The 22,101-nt window shown below is 35.1% G+C and overlaps 1 protein-coding gene across 2 annotated transcripts in view; it reads left to right on the plus strand.

The window, feature by feature from the left end:
• The window catches only part of LOC121385224 (profilin-like), a 39,578-nt gene that overhangs the window by 1,803 nt on the left and 15,674 nt on the right, over positions 1-22,101 (plus strand). The gene's annotated exons all lie outside the window — the stretch shown is intronic.

Raw genomic sequence — 22,101 nt, forward strand, 5'->3', positions numbered from 1 at the left:
TTGGACAGTTACTTAAATAAATCTGTTTAATAATTAAATTAATATTTAAGAATGAGTTCCATATTTTCCCCACGTTAGTGCACTACTATTTGTGTAACTTTCTTTAAATATAAAGATGATTATTAATTGGGGTATTGCATTAGAGTTATCAACTGAATTTTGCATTACTTACTACAAAGTAGTGTTAGGTCTAGATTTGAACTGCAAACCATTGGTGGGCAGAACGTAGCCCAGTGGTACAGTGCTTGCTCGATGCATTGTCGGTCTGGGATCAATCCCCGTCTGTGGGGTCCATTGGGCTATTTCTCGTCAGTGCACCACAACTGGTATATCAAAGGCCGTAGTATGTACTACCCTGTCTGTGGGATAGTGCATATAAAAGATCCCTTGCAGCTTATCTAAAAGAGTGGTCCATGAAGTGGCGACAGCGGGTTTCCTCTCATTATCTGTGTAGTCCATAACCATATGTCTGACGCCATATAACTGTAAATAAAATTTGTTGAGTGTGTCGTTAAATAAAACATTTCTTTCTTTCTTTCTTTCCAAACCATTGGGACGGTAGTAGAGTTCTTGCTTGAAAATTGATCATTAAACAACCATTATTTTAACACTTATAAAACTCATAGTGGTGACAGAATTAATCATCTATGGAATAAAAGGAACGTTACTTAGTCGCATAATTCCACATCCTGTCCTCTTTGATAAATTTACTCAAAAAGCACCAACAAAAGCACCTACAAAAGCACCTACAAAAGCACCAACAAAAGCACATACAAAAGCACCTACAAAAGCACCTCTTAGAACATTTTACACATTTTAGAAATGTATAAAAATTTTCCTATTATTTTTTTAGTGATATTGGATTAAGAGTTTGCAGTATGTTGGTTTTATAGAACAAAATGTTTTAAAAGCTACAATATCTCTCTAACAAGGGTATCAGAAAGTTAAGATCCAGGTTACTAAAATTGCCATAACTGTGTACTACATTAAGCTAGGAAGGTGATTAAAGTATCACTCTAAAACATTTTAAATGAACAAAAAAGTTCATTGACTTAGATTATGAATAGCGATTTAACACACTGACCACCATTTATAAATACTAAGAAAAGTTTTAAAAGTATTCTTCCTGAATTGGTCTCAGAAGAGTGATGGGGAGTGAGACGTGGCTTCCCTTAAATGACACTCGGGATCTAGTCAGGGAAAATTTTGTTTAGTATCAATTTACAGGGTACAATATTTCAAAATTTCTGGAAACCTGGAGTCAGTTCACATGAGTTTTACTTAGGTAACCGATTGTTCAGTATTGTGAATATAGTTTTCGTAATCGATTAGTCGGGCCTATCTAATCCTAAAACTATGGTTCTGTGCTACGTTGGTGGTTCAAATGTATTTTTTTTTTTAATTTCCTCTTTCATTACTGATATATGAGACTTTTAATTTTAGAATGTAATTGTTCACCACGTAACCGACTGGTGGTTCTCGTGATTTTAAAGTTTTGTAACGTACATGCGAACTGAACAACGGTTCTCATGAAATATTTGCCCTGCAAGTTTCAGAGATCACTATACAATTTTAAAACAGTAACAGGCCTTGGGATTTCACAGTAACGATCATTTCTGGTAGTGTATCGGTAAAATCACGGAACTGAAATTTCGTTTCCCACGATTATTATATCGAGTACAACTATTAAACGAAAATAATATAAACATTTTCCGATGGGTTACCATGATCACAAGGCACGGAACCGAAAGTGTTTCCCATGAAGTTTGAAATCCTATGCTGGCCTCATTAAACAGTTGTTGCTAATCAATTTTTAATTGACTACAAATATGACTAATCAAAATATAGAAAACAATGTTTATGCTAGTTTGTGATAGGCAAAGTTGCTGATCATCAGAGCCAGCCCTGTATATTTATATCATTAAAGAAACACATGTTGCTTTTAGTACATGCATAATTTTATCAATAACTGCAACAGCTTTTGGTATAAAGTGTTTGCAAATCTCCGTTTCACTTGGTGTTAAACTTAATAAATTACTAGATTTCTATTTTACTTTTATAAATTTAACACCAAGATGTTAAGGCTTACAGGTGTTTTATTTGTAATGTCAGTCTGAAGTTTATTTTTAATTTGTTGGCAACAGAAAATGATACATCTGCACATTATGTATTTCGTGAGTGGCAATTTATTGATTGCTGCGTTTGCGGTCACCTGAGATCAAGCAAGGTCATGGTTAAAAGTTTTATGGGCTAATTTAAAAAAAATATTTTTTAAAGTATCCATTGTTTAGTTTATTATCTTGGTTAAAATATTTTGAGTATTGAAACCTTTTGTTTCAAGTGTTTGTACTTTAATCCATTGAGGATATTTGTCTGTAGTTTGATATTTATTTTACTTTATAATTCATTATCTTGAACATCCGCATCCGTAGAGAAAGAAAGGCATGAGTTAGGTTAGTTTTAGCTTTAGGGTTAGTCTTTAGAGCCTTTGATATAGAGGGGTACGGGTTGAACTCTTTCCAAAAGAAATCAATTGTTAAATCATTCTAGCTCCCCATTACTCCCCTTAGACTAGGTCAAGGAGTGACAGTTATCTCCTCATGCATTTATATGGTATCAATATAGTATCTTAAATGGCTTACCATAATCTGTTCGTGAAGCAATTGGCCACTCCCCCTGTTGTTTTTGGGGGGGGAAGCAATTGGCCACTCCCCTTATTTGTATGGCGAGCAATACAAAAGACTTCAATGTTTTGTGTGTGTGTGTGTGTGTGTGTATATATATATATATATATATATATATATATATATATATATATATATATATATATATATATATATATATATATATATATATATAACCACTCATGGGACCAACCCAAAGTGGTCGTTATGGACAGGTGGCCTTTATATAGAGGTCCAAAATACTAAATCGAGACCCTAACATATTACACTATAAAATCTCATTATTAACTGTTGTAACAGTTTGATTCCCTTTGTTAATTCCAATACCCTAATACTTTCTAGCACTTAAACGATCTTTCTCTAACTTCCTGATAACTTCTACTCGTTGTTCTAAAGTTAAGGCAGAAAGATTTTTCGGTGGCATTTTGTTCATAAATAAATAACACAAAATTGAAATTTACTTTTGTTTAATTGGGATTTATTACTGAAGTGACATGTTTAACTCATTATTAGTTTTATGTTGCCGCTAATCCATTGGTACGGTTCTTGCATTGGGATTACGTCGCGAACCGCAAACAAAACAATTTCGGTAACCAAAGCATATGTTTGCCGCTTGGTGCAAACTGCATGTGAACAAGTCATGCCCGATTGACAGTAGGGACTATTCAGGCACCTTTGATAATACTGCAACAATCAGGTACTGTAATATATTCTGCTTTCATAGGCTACAGCCATTGAGAAGTCGCCTTGTTATTGAGTAACAATTCGAGCTGAACTATCGAATGTAAATTATTGATTGCAAACATATTTTATTGTACAAAGAACAAAGAATTGGGCACAAGTTTGACAACTTACGAGGCCCTCTTCTATATTCATACAATATACTTGGCGACCTATATTACATAGCTGTAAATATAAACTACATGTATTAGGGGTGCAACGATACGGTCAAAACCGTATTGCGATATGTTGCGATATAAGAAACTATTGCAATACAGTTGATATTATTTAAATTTAATATTTATGGGTTTTTTTTTTTTTTTAATGAAAACAGAAGGCATAACGTTTTAATGATCTTTATTAGTTTCAGTTGTCAGGCTAAATGTTTTAGGTCATATTTTTATTTTTTAACACAATACTAGTCTACTAGAACACTGGTGTGACGGTGTCAAACTATTTATAAATTGTCACATTCGGAAATCCTTACTATCGGACTTTTCCGTTGCTGCTCGCTTGACACGGAAATGTACGTATTGAGTCGCAATGTTTTAGCAGATCGACCGAAACAGAGCCGAGGTATTTTGAACGATCGACCGAAGTATTCCGAGTTCAGTGAAAAACAGCGAAGTGTGATTCTCATTTGTTGGTTTATTTCTTTGAAGATGATAGCCGTAGTCGTATTCCAACGTAAATGAACAATGAATGATAATGTGTAAGTAACAAACATTTATTTGTAATTATCGTTAACTGGTTATTTTCATTGGACTTTTTAACACGTTTTGTTTAGAAGTTAGAACCAAGTATAACCGACCTATCACTTCGTATGCCAACAAGTAAGCCGACTACTCTTGACGTGATTGTTACATTTTCTGTCATCACCAATTAATAAAATGATGTGTTTTTTGTTTGTTTGTTTGTTTGCCTATTTCAAGACAAATAAGATAAGGAAAAAAAATAGCGTATAAAAATCGCGATACGCAAAACTGTACCGCGGTTCGTATCGAGCTGATCAATTATCGTGGTATACCGGTACACCGGTTTATCGTTGCAGCACTAACATGTATACATGCAAGGATAACCAGTGTAAGGAAATGTATTATATACAAAAGAATGTAAAGGAAAGAAAAACAAATATGATACAAAAGATTACACAAATAGTACATCACGTGCAGTTAAATTCGCTATCACATTTACAAATAATCCTTTTGGTAATTTAAATAATACTTTATTAATCAAAACGATGAGTTTTTTTTAATGTAAATTATACCACTGCCGGAACCAAACAGCTGTTGACATTTACCAAATTAACAAAAGGATTTAAAAAAATGCTTAGTATTAGTAAACATATATTTGTTTACGACAATAAAATCATATGATAACATCAAAATAAGTTGGGTTTTTTTGTCGAGTCGAATCGAATCGCCAAACTTTCCGATCACGTGACAGCAATGGTGACACTGCAGAAAACAATGAGATTTACTGGGAACTAAATCGCTGTTCATATGTGGTGGGAACAATTTGACCTCTTTTTTTTGGAAATAATATTTTGGCTGCTAATGCATGTTCAGACCTTATTTTTGCTGAAAAATAATGGCCGCTGGCCGCGTTGGACAGGTAGCCGTTCTGTAGAGGTCAAAGAAAGCAAGAAATGTGTTGGAGCGATTTCAGGGTGGCCGTTATGGGCAGGTGGCCGTTATATAGAGGCGCCCGTTAGACCACTATATATATATATATATGTCTGATAGAAATGAGCAGAATTTTTCAGTTGTCCACCGGACAAGAACAGAGAGAAATCTACTTGTCCAGCTATATATTCACTTGTCCAAATAAATGTTTTGTTTTATTCAAGTACAAGGACAGTATTTTTGATTGCTCAAAATTAAACTGCATTGGACATTTTTACTTGTCCAAGCAGATTTTCACTTGTCAGAATAAACAGACAAGTGCTTATTTCGAACACTGATATATATATATATATATATATATATATATATATATATATATATATATATATATATATATATATATATATATATATATATATATATATACTCAATAACGAAAGTTTAGCTAATGTTAAAAGAAATGGCATAACATTTATTTATCCTATAACTTACCCATGATATCCATGTCATAAACCCATGTGATAATTTACTTTATTAACCCGGTTAATAATGGTATGCAAATTTACATGGTATCTAGGTAATGTTGCTGTGGATGGGTCATTTGCTTACAAGCCAACAAGACCCGTGTACCTGAGCGTAATGCTTTCAAAGATTTGTTTTAAAATGCGTGACGTCAAACTAATCTGTGCTAATCGTGATGACGTCATATTATCGATGGCGGCGACTTTAATACTGTGATTTACTAAAAAAAATTAGTTAGAATATTATTTTAGAAGTGTTATAGGATAAATAGAATTCGCTACTCGTGTTTTTTAATATGTAAAATATCAACCTCGTCTAGTTAATTGGTATTTGTCTTGGCATATATATATTATGTGTGTTGTAAAATGAAATGCTATATACTATAAAACTGCTTGTGAAACCGCTCATCAGAAAGCATTTTGAGCAACCGTTGCTGCTTTCCCTGTCAAAAATATACCGGCCTCGGTGGCGGCGTGGTTAGGCCATCGGTCTACAGGCTGGTAGGTACTGGGTTCGGATCCCAGTCGAGGCATGGGATTTTTAATCCAAATACTGACTCCAAACCCTGAGTGAGTGCTCCGCAAGGCTCAATGGGTAGGTGTAAACCACTTGCACCGACCAGTGATCCATAACTGGTTCAACAAAGGCCATGGTTTGTGCTATCCTGCCTGTGGAAAGCGCAAATAAAAGATACCTTGCTGCTAATCGGAAAGAGTAGCCCATATAGTGGCGACAGCGAGTTTCCTCTCCAAATCTCTGTGGTCCTTAACCATATGTCTGACGTCATATAACCGTAAATAAAATGTGTTGAGTGCTTCGTTAAATAAAACATTTCTTTCTTTTTCCCTGTCAAATAGATCAGGCTTTTTCCTGGTTGACTCTGATACATACTTGAACTGTTAATAGCTGCTTGTGTAAAGTGTTCAGCTACACAGTACATTTGTATTGTGTACATTCGTGATGAAATTTGTCTTTGGTTTTGGTTTCAGGTTTGTTCTGGATAAAAAAAAGTCGTTTTTTATCCATATCAATGACATTTGGTCTGGAAATAAGCAAAGCTTTTTCAGTGTTTTTTTTAAAAATAATTATATATATCTAAATTTTAATGAGTTTGTGTGTGGATTGAACGTTCGCTTTTATGTAGACAAGACTTTTGGTGTATATTAGCCATTAATTAATAAAGAAAATGATAGCGCACCAAATACACAGTATCATTACCTGTAGGTGTGTGTTAAAATCAATTCAAGGAATGTGCTGTTTTTAAAAACTGCAATCCAATATTTTGAATAGTTGTAAGGGACACATTGCACAAGTCCTGAAACAACTGAAATGTTTAAAAAATAACAAGACATTCGGTTTGTTTAATAGGTGGTGGTGTGCCACATACCATAACTAGGTCACTGTGACCTATTATTCAAGCATTACTACACATGAAAGAAAATCTTTATCCTGGCTGTGTCTTCCATATCAATTCACGTAGGATCATCAAACATTGAAGTTTGTTGTTTTTAACAACTAGCACATTGATTTATTAATCAGCAGTTATTGGATGATAAACGTATGGTCCTTTTGACAGTCATAGAGAGGAGACCTGCTACATTTTTCCATTAGTAGCAAGGGATCTTTTATATGTACCTTTCCACAGACAGGATAGCACATACCACAGCCTTTAATATACCAGTCGTGGTGCACTGGCTGGGACAAGACATCAAACATTGAATGCAAGTACAACTTAGCCCAAGTCGTAGGATGGCAGGGTGTTGCATACCATAACTAGGTCATCGCGACCTACTTTTCACCAAGCTACTGACATGCATGTCGTGTACCTTACCAGTACTTGTGTTTTCGTGGGTTTGTTTTAAATCTGTTCATGTTGATTACAAATTTTAAGTCATGTTTACTTTGTGGCCAGATGTTGGTTTTATGGCCATTCCCAATAAGTGTGTTTTTCTGACTACAGTCCTTAACGTTTGAAAATATCAGACTGATAAATTAACCTCCTTGTAAGTTCCAGGCGAGTGATTTGCATTACATAGGAAATATGTTGAAGGAAGCTTGTACATTTTGACACACAAAAGATTTGAATAGCACTGAGGCAATATAATTAGGTTGCGCTTGGGCGCGCAAGTGCAATCCTCAGATGCTAAAGACTGTGACTGGAATATATTTTTGAAACTTATGATTCATATCTCAGTATTTTCATTATTGGTAAAATCGTCAAATTTATTATCAAATAGCTACCAATTCCGCCATTGTTGTCAAGTGAAAATACTCGTAGAAAAACTCCAGTTTTTTCTCATGAAGAAACAAAACTAAAGCCGCCATTGTCTTGATTAGTCTCGATTGGTGTTTCATTATTATTTTCTGTCGGTTCTAAATGGTGGGAAATATGAATGCATGTACTGTCTATTTTTTTCATCTGGTACCACTGTCAAGTAGCCTTGTTCTGAAAACATGTATGGAGTGTGTGTAATATTTTATAAAAGTACAATTTTGCATGAAACGAGTGTTGTAAAAACATCTGGTTATATCGAAAATGAACAATGAAAGATACCATTTTCTTCAGGTTAATGCTTTGAGGAAGGACATATATTGCATTTATTTATATATATATATATATATATATATATTGTGTGTGTGTGTGTGTGTGTGTGTGTTTTTAAACATAAATGTTAACATTGTCGCCTATGGTATTTTATATAGTATAGTGCAACCTATGAATGAGGATCATTATTTAGTGCTAGAACCATCCCCTGCACTTAAGAAAATGTCCATGGCAAAAAAACGTGCCACTGAAACAAAAAACCCTGGATAATAATAGTCCCACGGCAAAAAGTGCTGTGGAGAACTATCATCTCCACGGCATTGCTGATTGCCATGGGCAATTGCAGGGGTTGTAGAACTGGAAAGAATAACTCTGCTCAGTGTTTCACTATCTGTGTGTTAAAGGTTGAAAAGCTGTGCCCTCTTGTTAAGTGCTGTGTGTGTATCTAGTGCTCCGGTTAGGGTTGCTGTTTATCCTCATTCACAACTTCCTTATTTGAGCACAATTGATTTGACTCACTCTGTGCAGGGGGCAAATATGATCAGAGATTGTTTAGTTGGTTCAGTTTACTCTTCCTAGCTGCCCCTAATGGTGGCACAAAATGGTGCCATATTTCATTTCGTTTAGAAAAAACCAATTTATGATTGCATCTGACATGATTTTGATGACACAAATGTTGTCGGGGTCATACTGGAAATAATTTTGTATTAAACTACTTTTTGCATATTTAGAGTATTGGTTAACACTGGAAATAATTTAGTTTTTGGAAATTTTTGTACCGTATATCTTCGCCTATAAGTCGAATTTTTTTCACCCAAAAATTATTTTATAACTTGGGGGGTCGACTTATAAGAGGGTAAAAAAATTTCACCAAAAAATATTAGTTTTGGGGATTATTTTACAAGTTTTATTGTTGAAGTATGCCATGTATTTATACTCAAATATGTTAATTTGACACATTTATTTTTAATAACCTTTTTTTTTTTGGCATTAGAACGGTTTTGGTTATGCGAAAAGGCGTACGATCTCACTCACATGCCAAGACAACAGTCCACTTAGTTAAATTAACAGTCATCACTAATAGTAAAAATGTAAACAATACTAACTACCTGTTGCCTGAGTTTATTTTGAAATCTGGTCACTGGCATTAATGGTTGTTCAAACAATGTTTTGGCGGTGATTAACTTCATGAATATTACTGAGCTTTCCCTTAAAATAGACTGATCTCTGCAGTTCACTATCTAGAGCAATAGGGACACACATCATTTGGTACAAAAACCAGTGTACTCTCCTTACATGTATTAATATGGCGGCAAAACGTGATACTTTCAGTTTTATCGTAGTGATCTGTTGGCAGTGTTTATAAATAAAGTTGTTGTCTGTGCACAAAACCATCTGTACAGTACCATACAGTAACAGTCAAACAGGTTTCACTCTCTACTAAGGGAATATTTCGTTTTGATGCTATGTAATAATGATAGTTTGATTGGAATAGTCTGATTATATTGCGATGTACAAAACGTGAAAAACAAAGTTTGTAAAATAATTTTCTTTTGTTCAAATATTGTACATTATTGTTTTCATGTGCTGAAAATAAGAAATACTTCAATATTTATAAGTTGTTTTTCATGGGTCGACTTATAAACGGGTCAATAAAAAAATACGTTTTCAGGGCTTGAAATTAGGGACTCGACTTATAGCCGAGATCGACTTACAGGCGAAGATATACGGTATATTTAGAGTATTGAGTGGCTAATTTAAAAATACATTTTATTAGCCAAATACTAAAATATTGTAGACACTATATATATATATGTATATGTATAGATAGATATAGATATATAAAAATAGGAATTAGCTAATTTGATAATGGGCTCTGGTTGTATGCATGTGCACCTTATATTACAGGGCATGAGAAATGATCTGACTAGAGTTCACAAACAGCTAGGTTTAAAACCCCCCATATAACCATAAATAAATTGTGTTGAGTGTGTCATTAAATAAATTGTGTTGAGTGTGTCATTAAATAAATTGTGTTGAGTGTGTCATTAAATAAACATTTCCTTCCTTGTCGTGGGATAATGCGTATAAAAGATATCTTGCTACTAATGGGACAAAATTTAGCAGGTTTTCCTGTCAAAATTACCAAATGTTTGACATCCAATAGCCGATGCTTATTAAATCGTTATGCTTTAGTGGTGTCGTAAAAATAAGTTTAATATATACACGGCCTGGTGTGATTTAACATTCTTTGTTTCTGCGTTATCTCTTGATCGTGATTCTCGCTTTACACATCAGGAAGTTACTCATGGAAGGGAACATGTAGTGGACATCAAACGTGTCATCAGTAGTGCATGAAACAATGCATATTGTCATTACTGATACAGCATTTTGTGACAGACGTTAAATTGCCAGGCCCTTGGATTCATTCAACTGCACAGTATTCAGTACAAACGCTGTACCTTGTCGTAAATTGTTGTGACTTTCATGTGCCTTCCATGTTAGACACTATAATGCTAGTACATGTACATATTGTTGTTAAAAAATAATAGGGCTGTTTACTGTACCTGTGTGTGTGTGTGTGTGTAATATAGGTCACCAACTGTCTGATTAATGTGTGTGGATGACTCCCATCCATTATTAGAATGTACATGTACATGTGGAATGTCTTCCAAGCAACAGCTGTACAATTTCAGCCAATAATACTCCCATATTTCAGAAAGTGGGGCCTGTTTAAGGTGGTATTATTTATATTTTGGATGGGACTTATTTAGAAGTGTAATAAGAGCTATTTGGCCCCTCCACCTAAATCCACACAGGTCTGATGATTAAATCGCTATCTAAATTTGTACCTGATCAATGAGCGCCCCCTAAATCTGCACCTGTTTGTTAAACTCCCCTCCCTAAAATCTGCACCTGATGATTGAGCTGCATCTGGCTTGTTAAAGCCAGTACAGATGACTGGCCACATGTCTTGTTAGCTGTGAGATTAAAATCTTCCTCCATGGATACTGGGCTTCTGCCTGATGTTGTCTTGGAATGAGAAAATCTGACCTGACAGTTTAGTTTTTGACAGCCAGGCCATGTTGCTACTCGGCTCCATTAACTGGCCAGCTGCCTTGGCTATTAGTGTGACCTGTGCAGCCAGACACGAGTATTACCCAACTTCAGACTTAATTAATATGGCTACATCTGTGGGGTAATTATTATTATGGCTATGTAGTCAAGTGTAGCATCGTGGTGGTGGGGGGGGGGGGGGGGGGTGGTGTCAGACTGAGCAGCCCCCAGTGATGGAAATGATCCGATCCGAATTTTTTTTACATGCTCATGTACCATGAAGATTTCGAGCATGGTGGAAATGAGCAGAATTTTTTTTCTAGACCACTGGGAAAAATGTATCTACAAATCTACTTGTCTGCCATTATTTTCACTTGTTGAAATAAAATGTTATTACTTATATTAAGACAGTGTTCGAGATTAAAAAAATTGAGCCATATCCCAGTTGGATACTAACATTTCAAAATCTGGTATCCCACCTGAGAATTTAGTATCCCACTTAAATGAAATTCATAAGTAACATCGTAACAAACTTTGACGACACTGTTACTTAACTTTCGACTTTCATTGTTTCAGCAAAAAATAAAAACGCAAGATTAAAAAAACCCCACACAATATTATATGGTATCTTGATGGGATACTGGGTTATTGAAGTTTAATATCCAAAATTAAATTCTGGTATCCGCGAGATGTCGGGATACTGTTAATCTCGAACACTGTATGGTATCCCCTAGATGTCGGGATACTGTTAATCTCGAACACTGTATGGTATCCCCTAGATGTCGGGATACTGTTAATCTCGAACACTGTATGGTATCCCCTAGATGTCGGGATACTGTTAATCTCGAACACTGTATGGTATCCCCGAGATGTCGGGATACTGTTAATCTCGAACACTGTATGGTATCCCCGAGATGTCGGGATACTGTTAATCTCGAACACTGTAAGAGTACAAGGATGGTGTTTGTGATTGCTCAAACTGAAACTGCGTTGAACGTTGTTATTTATCCAGTATACAATCACCGTGATATATTTTGTTTATCCGAGCCGATTTTCACTTGTCGGAACAGACGGACAAGTGCTTATTTCGAACGCTGCATGAATATATACATACCGGTACACGTGAGAAATGATTTTTTAACTGGGTATGAGTGTTTTTGGGATGATGTGTGTTTATACTTTGTTAAATTACAATATATCCCCTAGTTTCTCGGTACTGGTATTCCTATCCCTTTTATAGCTGCCTCCTCCACAAAGAAAATGGGTTACATTTAGGGTTAGGCTTAAGAAAATCATACAATAATGATAAGTCATTAATTTTGTCAAAATGTTAACTTAAAACAAATACAAATTTAGGTATGGCACCATACCCATTTTACCCTCTGGCAGAAACCCTGACTACTGGTACTAAATGAATTTAAAATGCTTTCAAATTGAAGTTGTAATAATAAAAATGTTACGGGTATCCTTATCCCCTTTCTAGCAGCCATTAAGTAAAAAAAAGAAAGAATTTAAAATGCTTTTAATCAAATAGTCACTTGTAATAATACAAATGTTACGGGTAGCTATGTTACAGAGCAGGTAAATATATAAACATACATTGTTACATTGCAATATATATTTCAGGAAGTTGTATTGAGGAAATAAATTATTTAATTGTATCTCTTGTGGGGCAATGTGCCAATCAAATTACAAATTTCGAGTATTGAAAGAACATAGGAAGAGACCAGTCATTCTTTGTAAAGACGTAAATGGGTGTGAATAATAGCTTGTGTGTGGAAACAAATAATTAAAAGTTGATCTTTGGTTAAACTCTAACGTTGCTTTAAAAGAATCTAAAAGTAAAAATTGTAGAGTAAGAGTTCAACAAATGTCTGTAGCTAATCCAGACTGACAATGGAGTTTGACACTCAACCCATCTACCCTCGAGTGAAAATTAATAGTTTAGTCCTTGGTGGGAGTCGTTTGACAAACAGGAAGTTGTATATCAGGAATTTTGCCTAGGGCTGTTGTGTAAGGCTGGACTTTACGCAGTTCAGAGGTCAGGTAAGATATAATTAATTACAATCCTGGTTGCATTGGCAGGCTTTCTGAAAGAAAATTTTAGGGTACGTAATTAAAAACCCCAACAACCAACAGCAATAAAAACCCCAGACCATGAGTGGGGTGAACATGTCATTTTAATGTTTTAAATTGTGCATGATGAGATAATTTTTGCACATTTTAAAAATTTAACATGATTTCATGTTTCTAAAAATCCCAGTTTTTGGTTTGGTCCTGTACAACACAATATATAGGTTATTAATATCTACTACAGAATTCATATGCCAAAATAAGTTTTTCCCCAAAACCCACTTTTGGGATAATTGCTACAGGTGAATGTAACAAATAGTCTGTGTACAAAGAACTTTTAACTTATTTGAGGTGGGACGTATCCCAGTGGTCCGGGAACCATTCCCATTGTAGGCCTGTTAGGCCATTTCTTTTTTCAACCAGTGCACCATGACAGTTAAATCAAAGTCCATGGTATGTGCTATTCTGTCTATGGGATGGGTCATATAAAAAAAAGAATCCCTTGGTACTAATAGAAAAAATGCAGCTGGTTTCCTTTCTAAGACTGTCAAAATTACCAAATGTTTGACATCCAATAGCTGATGATTAATAAATCAATGTGCTCCAGTGGTGGTGGTAAACAAAATTCCCTTCTGTGGAGACTCTTTATTTTTAGTATGGGTGAAAACTGACTTTTTTTTTTTATTGATGAAAAATGAATATTATGAATTTGACCTGTCACCAGAGCCAGGAAGTATTTCATTTCTTAATTTATTGATAAAATATTGATAAAGTATGATGTCATTGGTGTGCCTCAGCTTAACAAAAATTGTAAGGTGTGCGACTATTGACTAATCTAGTGTGTACACAAGGTGTGTGTATATATATATGTATGTGTATGTATGTATGTGTGTGTATATATATATATATATATATATATATATATGACATAATTAGGATTACAAGATCTGTACATACACACACACACATGGATGCCTCAATAGGTCAGTGCATCATGGTTAGTCTTACAATTTGCGGGTGTTTCAGTGCCACAGGTTTCGAGTCCCAGCAACGGCATGGGACAATTTGTGAGGCCAGAAAGGATTTAATTATCCCCTGCGCCAGTGCGTTAGTATCCATGTATGTAACAGTCAACCTTGACATACATACAGTATATAGATTCATACATCAATACATACATTCATGTATTTTGAATAATGCATGTCACAAATATTTTATTTTCTCTGACATGTGATACAAAATTGTTTTAATACAACTCGAAGAATTGCGTCTCAACTAAAATGTGTATTCACAACTGGAAGTGATCTTATCGAACGTGCTTCAGGGCTTGTATTTGATTTGTTACCTAGATAGGGGCGGGGCGTAGCTCAGTGGTACAGCACTCGACTGATGCGCGATCAATCTACGATTTGATTCCTGTCGGTGGGCCCATTGGGCTATTTCTCGTTCCAGCCAGTGCTCCACAACTGCAACTGGTGTAACAAAGGCCGTAGTATGTACTATCCTGTCTGTGAGATGGTGCATATAAAAGATTCCTTTGCTGCTAATTGAAAAGAGTAGCCCATAAGTGGCAACAAGAGGGTTTCTCCTCTCAATATCTTTGTGGTTAATAATCATATGTCTGGCACCATATAACCCTAAATAAAATGTGATGAGTGCATCATTAAATAAAACATTTCCTTCCTTCCTTCCTTGTTACCTAGATGGCAGTTTTAAAATGTTTTTTTTTTTCCATAAAAGACAATGCTCACCTATGGTAATTTTGAGTTTGTATTTTTTAACCACCAACATTTGCAACAAATAAATATAACATTAAAAGTAAATTATCCACTCAACCGAAAGCAACAGGTTTTATACAGCAATAAACCGCTGCCATCGCAGGGCTCGAAACAGACGTGAAATATGGCCTGCTGTTATTGTTTTTATAAAATAGCAGACCAAAAGAAATGTCCTGTTGAGAAAAATTATGCCCTGGTGAAAATAAAGAGGTGATCAGAGAATTTTAGACAACATACTGGAAATTCTAACATCTGAGATTTATTTTAAAGCATTATAAAAAAAAAAAAATAACAGATACACAAGCTGAATAGCAGATAAGATAATTGTACATTCACCTATCTCTTGGAAAAAGACCTGTGAATTTTTGGTAATTTTAGCTAGATCTGAAATAAATAAAAATGGACAGCCATTTTGAGCCCTGCTTCGGTAAATCCCCTTACATACAGTAATTCGTATTGCTACTGCATACAACAATTTTCGTCCGTATAATCATTAAGTTGTAATGCTGTGCTTTTGCAATTTGTTCATTTACAATTTGTGCCATGTTTAGGGCTCGAAACGGCCTGTGGCCAGGTCGCCAAATGCGACCAATGTCCCATTTGGGCGACTTAAATATTAAAAAATAATGGTGGATAATCACCCAAATAATATTATTTGGCGATCTTTTTTTGAGCTATAACACATGAGCCACTATTAATATTTGTATTGCATATATTTATTCCACATTAAAATCTTGCTCGTTGTTCATGGTTCGCTTACCATAATTTGCCAACATCCATTGTTTTTTGGGCCACCATATTTTTGGGCAAGTTTTGAGCCCTGTATGTTACTTGATGCTAAAAAGACTAAAATAGTGAAAGGGATCAAACCACCTCGGTGGATCCATTCATTTGGCTTTTTTCTTCTTCCAACCAGTGCACCACAACTGGTCAGAGGCTGTGGTATGTGCTTTCCTGTCTGTTGGAAAGTGCATATAAAAGATCCCTTGCTACTAATGGAAAAATGTAGTTGGTTTCTTCCGACTACGTGTCAAAATTACCAAATGTTTGCCATACATGTACAATAGTTGATATATCAATGTGCTCTAGTGGTATCATTAAACAAAACAAAACTTTTTTAAATAGTGAAAGATTTATTGCTGACCTACTTGAGTTGTATGTATACATGTGCACTTCAAACACAGTTTGTATAAAATCTGTCGCAAAGGAAAATTAATACTGGTTCCTTTTTCAAATAGTATAGTGTCTTTGACCTTAGTTATGCATGTCCTATTATATATTTGTAGTAAACCATAATGGAATTACAACAACAAAATGTTCCTTTTTGTACTGGTGGTTATAATACTTTTGATTCCTAGATATATGATTACATGCATGGCTGACCATGCGGAATATTCAAAGTGAAGATTTCACAAGTATTTCTATTATCTGGGGTTTTTTTCCCCTTTACTTAATATGATCATATGTAGAATAGCCATCTAAGCAAGGGTTGCTATTTTGTGTATTAATTTATGATGTACACACATGTACAGATTATTATTATTTTTATTTTTATTTTTTTTACATACTGGTTTTCATATATGTTGAGTTATGTGAACTTTTAAAGCATTCTGCTTTAAGCTTGTGACTACTAAACGTATTCAAAGCAGAATAATAAAAAGTTGGTTCTATTCCTAGTTTACATAACTAACAATGCCAACAGAAATATATATATATATATATATATATATATATATATACATATACATTTTACTTCAGACCTGCATATTCCCCCCTTTTCTTTCTCAGTGTTTGGTTTCTTAAAGCATTCCTCTATTCCATTTATTCTTTCTTTGATATTTGAAGGGTCCATAAAATGTGAATACAGCTTGCTCAATTCTTCACTAAACATTGCTTTAACTAAAGGGGTTGGACAAATATATTAACAGTAATCCAGTTGTATATATATATATATATATATATATATATATTAATATAAATTGTAAAGTCTACTTGAATAGTTACCTCAAAGGCAGTTCTTATAGTTGTCATCTTATAGTTCTGTATTTTTAAGTACACGTTATCTGTGTATTTCACCAATAGTTTCTTTTAGCAGAATTGTTTTAGACCCCCCCCCCCCCCCCCTTCAAAACTACACCTCTGGTTTATGTTAATGACACACAAGTACATGTACTAAAAATGTGTCCCAGTAGTGAAATAAATTAGTGCTTCCTGGTGTATACATGTATATAGACAGAATAACATAGCAGTTGTTTTGCCATGTTATTTATTGCACAAGTGTATGGTGGCCAAGAATATTAATTTATACCACGAAACTGCATAGCAGTCAAGTGGTATAAATCTTGCGCACTATAAACAATTGCAATAAATAACATGACAAAACAACTGGTATCTGGTTCTGTATTTATTACATAGCACCTTTCTGTATTACGATTAACAAAAGTTGAGTTAAAGAACACAATTTACTTCGTCTGTAAAGTTGGTTGAATTTTATGAAATTGATAGAATGTTGAGCATTCCCAGCTAGGGACATGATGTCATTCGGATGAACATTTGCTATGCATGCTAGATTTTGTATCACACATGTTTGATAAAATATTTGTTTTATTGCACAGTCAGAATTGTCTTTATTAATTACTATTGTAAGATTAAATGGGTATGTAATACAAATTCAGCACTTTGGAGAAAACCGATTGTTAGCCAATTATGCCATTAAGAATGTAAACAGATAATAAAGAGAGATATAGCTGACTATTGTCGTGACAATGTGACAATGCTTTAAAAATGTAATATTAAGTGTCATAGGTAATAAAATGCAATGGATGAGATTTTTAAGAAGATGCAAAGTTGAAAACGTCCAAGGTAAAACATTGATAATTTTTAGCATGGTGTTAAGAAGGAATGAGATTTTAGAGCTAAACACTAACAACCGAATAACTACCTGTAGCTCTCGTTTGATTAACGGCATTGTGAATGTACCTGTTTTGAGTTTGACTTTGAAATGAAGATTGTCTTGTTTTGGGTGGTTTTTGGGGTGTGTTTTTTTGTTCTTAAAGGCTGTTTGAAAAATAGGATGTGCTCATGAGTGCATACATGTTCATATGTTATAAATCATTTGTGGTGTGTATATTCAATTTTATAACACACTGATTTCTCATGTTAAAATGTAACACTGTACAAGTATGTTACTGATCACAAATTTATAGTGTGTGATTATTAGCTGTTATGCATGTACTATTAATTCTAGAGTTTTGAAGCATTAATACTACTTAATCTTTACATGTATGTAGGCAACAGGGGTAAAGTGCTCACCTGATGCACAGTCGGTCTGGGATCAATCCCTGTCAGTGGCTGACCGATGGCTGGTAGGTACTGGTAGGCTGGTAGGTACTGGGTTCGGATCCCAGTCGAGGCATGGGATTTTTAATCCAGATACCGACTCCAAACCATGAGCGAGTGTTCCGCAAGGCTCAATGGGTAGGTGTAAACCACTTGCACCGACCAGTGATCCATAACTGGTTCAACAAAGGCCATGGTTTGTGCTATCCTGCATGTGGGAAGCTCAAATAAAAGATCCCTTGCTGCCTGTCATAAAAGAGTAGCCTATGTGGCGACAGTGGGTTTCCTCTAAAAAAAGTGTCAGAATAACCATATGTTTGACGTCCAAAAGCCGATGATAAGATAAAAAATCAATGTGCGCTAGTGGCGTCGTTAAATAAAACAAACGTCTTCTTCTGTCATTGGGCCTGTTGAGTTATTTCTCGATCCAGCCAATGCACTATATCTCGTATATATCAAAGGTGGTGGTATGTACTGTTGTGCTACTAATAGAAAAATGTAGCAGGTTTCCTCTCTAAGACTGTCAGAATGACCAAATGTTTGACATGTAGGCAACAGTTGGCAGTATTTTTGCCTTGTACCTCGAACACCTCATAGAAAATGTAGCTGCCTTACTTACCTCATACAGTTTTGTACTATCAAAACATGATAGACATGCTGATATGATTTGTTGTTTTTTTTTAAGAAGAAAAGGCTATAGCTCTCGATGAATTAGGTGGAACCAACATTAGTGTCATTTAAATTTTAAGAGCGATTTGATGTTGATAGTAGTCCTAACAGCATGCAGTAGTTGTGTCCATTGCTGCGTATAGGTATTTTAAAAGAATATATTTACATTTGTGTTCAAAGGTAAATGCAGCTGGGCTTTCAGGTGCTGTTTTGCATGAACTGAATGTAAAAGATGAAATTTATGTTCTCAGAACTGGGGAAAACAAAAAGCTATTCAAGAACTGAAGAACAAAAATAGCAAATAACAGAAGCATCTAACCATATTTGTTTTCTTGTTTTTTCCCCTCACAAATGCGCCTTTTATTTCTGGGCTATATAAAGTCTCTTACCATATACGTGATTGTTATTTTTATATAAACATTCAGGCCTAGGGCTAATTATGGCACTCTCCAAATTCATCAGTTGCGAATTTAACCATCGGTTAGCCAAATTTATTTTTATTTTGCAAAATAATTTCATGAAATAATAGATAATCTATTTTGTCGGAAAATATCTGGGGCCTAATTCACAAAGGTCTCTTAGGCTCTGCTAGACAAAGCATCCTCTTTGCAAGTCCTTTAGCCATGTACTGTGAGATCGCAAAGTTGTGAGAGAGTTTAATGAATTAGGCCCTTTTTTTTTTTTTTTTTTTTTTTTTTTTTTTTTTTTTTTTTTAAAGTTTACCTACAGGTAGCTCTGGACATTTGTATTTTAGTAAATGTCTAAATGTTTGATGTTCAAGGGACGGGATTTAGCTCAGTTGGTAGTGTGCTCGCCTGAGTCGCATTGGTATAGAATCAAAGCCCAAAGTAGACCTGTGCTTCTCTCTCCCTCTCTCCCCCCCCCCCCCCCCCCCCCCTCCCCAAAGTCTCAACCAGTGCCCCATGACTGGTGTAATAAAGGCTGTGATCAATGTGCTGTCCTGTTTGTGAGAAGTGCATATAATTTTAAAAGATATGTTACTGCTGGTGAAAAATTAAGCAGTGGTTTTCTTAGAATCACAATTACCAAATGTGTGACATAAATCAGTGTGCTCTAGTGGTGTTGTTAAGAAACACTTTAAAGGGACATACCCTAGTTTTTAAACACTAAGGCATATTTTTTACTATTATAGCCGGTTTTGATAACTAAAATCATACTTTACTTAAATTTTATGGTTTATATTATCAATTTCCATACATTCGAAGTGTTTTTGGTCATCCTGGTGTTTTTAATATCACTAAATACATTTCTCATGTTTTTAAAAATGCACGTGCGTCTGAGAAGTAACAGTTATGGAGTCGAGTTTTAGTCTATTTTTAGAGGGTATTTCACCATTTCAAAGTTAGACTTATGTTTCACTCAATTGTAACTTTATCCAAATGTGTTACAGGTTTGTAGATTAATTAAAACTTAGTGTTAATTTTCACGGGTTGAAACTAGGGTCTGTCCCTTTAACTAAACTTAGTGTTAATTTTCACGGGTTGAAACTAGGGTATGTCCCTTAACTAAACTTAGTGTTAATTTTCACGGGTTGAAACTAGGGTCTGTCCCTTTAATTTCAATGCTCAAATAATAAATGTGTTATGTCAAACAAGACTTGTGCAAGCTGCAAGCAAACTAACCGATTGTTCATGCTATTGTGTTCATGCTATTGTGATAGGTCTGATCTTGTCCAGACTTGTAATTAGAACAGTATTGTCTGACGACTTTAATATTATGGGAAAGGTGACAGATCAGTAAACAAACTGATACTAGATAATGACAAAACAAATATTGACACACACACACACACACACACACACTGGGGAAAATGGCTGGTCAAGATAACACATTTGTGTCATCAGTGTTTCTACAAGGAAGTAATATTTGGGTATGCTGCTATGGAATTGAATGCAACCACAGTCAACGGGGTATATTTGGGGGGAAGGGGGGGGGGGGCCTCCCCCTGAAAGAAAATGGGTTAAGTTTTGGGTTAGGGTTAAGAAAATCAGTCATGATAAGAGTAATTAATTTTATCAAAAGGTTAACTTAAAAAATTAAATCTGCAAATTTTTTGGGGTATGCTGTCATACCCGTTTTACCCTCTGGCAGAAATCCTGGTCATGCAGGGTTGAAACATTTAATTAGCACTGTATCATCTATTTCCCTGATCTGATACATGTACTATGGGCTCAAAGCAGGAAGTAAATTATGGCCTGCTTGATCTAATACAGAGCAGGGTAAGGGAGAGTTTGGGATTTGGTGTGGGGAAACTGGTCCCCTTGACATCTTTCAGAGCATTATCGAATAAAAATATATTAAAGAATCACAAACTAAATAGCTGAGATCATCTTCTGTACATCTCTCTTAAACAATTACATGTAATCTTAAAAAATTACTTGTAATTTTTTTGGTGGCTTTAGTAAGTAAATTTCTATTTCACCTGTAACTTAAGATTTACAAAAAGGACTTATTTTTCAATTTTCACTGACCAATGTTTCAAGCCCTGGTACATGTATGCATATATATTTAGGTGGTTGTGGGTAAAAATCACACGAGTCATTTACTGGTTGCCTAAGATTTTGAGAGATTGTACCCTGGTGGACTACCTTTGCAAAATTGATAGTCACCTTTAGTTGATAAAAGGCTGCCTCATAATTTTTTAAGCCAGACCATTTCTGGGAAGTGAGGTAGGTGTGAGTAGGAAGAACTTGGTGTAGAGCTCTTGCCTAAATTGTAGGAGAAGGGGGGGTCATAAGATAGTTTCTCTCTCTCTCTCTCTCTCTCTCTCTCTCTCTCTCTCTCTCTCTCTCTCTCTCTCTCTCTCTCTCTCTCTCTCTCTCCCCCTCTCTCTCTTCCCCCCCCCCCCCTTCCCCCCCCCCTGTTCCAACCAGTGAACTAAGATGTCTGGAAAAAAAACAGAGTGCCTGCCCCTCGGCACCTTCCCTGGATTTGTGCCTTACTACCTTCCAAACTATTTTATGTTCTCTTACAAATGTATTTCAACTGATATAGATAGTTAGCATGGTTTTAGTTTGAGTTTTACTTAGCTGTTCTAAAGTGAAAGTGTAAATAACAAGTGCCATAAT

Source organism: Gigantopelta aegis, chromosome 11 (genome assembly GCF_016097555.1).
Source record: "Gigantopelta aegis isolate Gae_Host chromosome 11, Gae_host_genome, whole genome shotgun sequence".
Lineage (NCBI taxonomy): Eukaryota > Metazoa > Mollusca > Gastropoda > Neomphalida > Peltospiridae > Gigantopelta > Gigantopelta aegis.